The sequence below is a fragment of the Engraulis encrasicolus genome, chromosome 14 (genome assembly GCF_034702125.1).
Source record: "Engraulis encrasicolus isolate BLACKSEA-1 chromosome 14, IST_EnEncr_1.0, whole genome shotgun sequence".
Classification (NCBI taxonomy): Eukaryota; Metazoa; Chordata; class Actinopteri; order Clupeiformes; family Engraulidae; genus Engraulis; species Engraulis encrasicolus.
This window is the reverse complement of record NC_085870.1, coordinates 51,015,177-51,016,829: the sequence shown is the minus strand read 5'-3', so window position 1 is coordinate 51,016,829 and position 1,653 is coordinate 51,015,177.

Here is a 1,653-nt window from a genome sequence, read left to right as displayed (position 1 = left end):
CTCCTCTTCTCTTCTCTCCTCTTCTCTAGAGTAGCAGAGTAGAGTAGAATACAGTAGAGTACAGTACAGCAGAGTAGTAGAGTACAGCAGAGTAGAGCAGAGTGTAGTAGATTAGTGTGTGGAGTAGAGTACAGTAGTAGAGTAGAGAAGAGTAGAGTAGTACAGTAGAGTATACTACAGTAGCATATAGTACAGTAGAATACAGTACAGTACAGTACAGTGGAGTAGAATAGAGTATTGTAGAATAGAGTACAGTAGAGTAGAGTACAGTAGAGTAGTGTGGAGTAGAGTAGAGTACAGTAGAGCAGAGTACAGTAGAGTAGAGTACAGTAGAGTAGTGTGGAGTAGAGTAGAGTACAGTAGAGCAGAGTACAGTAGACTACAGTAGAGTAGCATATAGTAGTAGACTACAGCAGAGTAGTCTGTAGAGTACAGTACAGTACAGTAGAGTAGAGTAGAGTATATTACAGTAGAGTATAGTGTAGTACAGTCGATTAGAGTATAGTAAAGTAGTGTGGACCAGAGTAGAGTACAGAGTAGAGCAGAGTAGAGTACAGTAGAGCAGAGTAGAGTAGAGTAGAGTAGAGTAGAGTAGAGAAGAGTACAGAGTAGAGTAGAGTACAGAGTAGAGCAGAGTAGAGTACAGTAGCGTAAGAGGGTAACAGTAGCCTCTGCTAGTAGAGTAGTAGTGTAGAGTAGAGTAGAGTAGAGTAGTGTAGAGTAGTAGTGTGGAGTAGAGTAGCGTTAGTTAGAGGAACAGTAACAGTAGCCTCAGCTAGTAGAGTAGAAAAGTGGAGTAGAGTACAGTAGAGTAGTGTGGAGTAGAGTAGAGTAGAGTAGAGAAGAGTACAGTAGAGTAGAGTAGAGTAGAGTAGTAGTGTGGAGTAGAGTAGCGTTAGTTAGAGGAACAGTAACAGTAGCCTCAGCTAGAGTAGTAGAGTAGAGTAGAGTACAGTAGAGTAGAGTAGTGTAGAGTAGTAGAGTAGAGTAGAGTAGCGTTAGTTAGAGGAACAGTAACAGTAGCCTCTGCTAGTAGAGTAGTAGAGTAGAGTAGAGTAGAGTAGAGTAGAGTAGTGTAGAGTAGTAGTGTGGAGTAGAGTAGCGTTAGTTAGAGGAACAGTAACAGTAGCCTCAGCTAGTAGAGTAGTAGAGTGGAGTAGAGTACAGTAGAGTAGTGTGGAGTAGAGTAGAGTAGAGTAGAGTAGAGTTTAGTAGAGTAGAGTAGAGTAGAGTAGAGTAGAGTAGAGTAGAGTAGAGTAGTGTTAGTTAGAGGAACAGTAACAGTAGCCTCTGCTAGAGTAGTAGAGTAGAGTAGAGTAGAGTAGAGTAGAGTAGAGTAGAGTAGTGTAGAGTAGTAGAGAGGAGTAGAGTAGCGTTAGTTAGAGGAACAGTAACAGTAGCCTCTGCTAGTAGAGTAGTAGTGTAGAGTAGAGTAGAGTAGAGTAGAGTAGTGTAGAGTAGTAGTGTGGAGTAGAGTAGCGTTAGTTAGAGGAACAGTAACAGTAGCCTCAGCTCTCATGACTCTTATCTTATCTCTCCACACAGGAGGCAACACTCAAGGCTTCAACTTGAAGACTGTTTATGGCCATAATAAAGCTCAGTGTACAAACAAACTGAAAGACCAGGTCAAAGGTGTAGAGACACTGTAAGCTG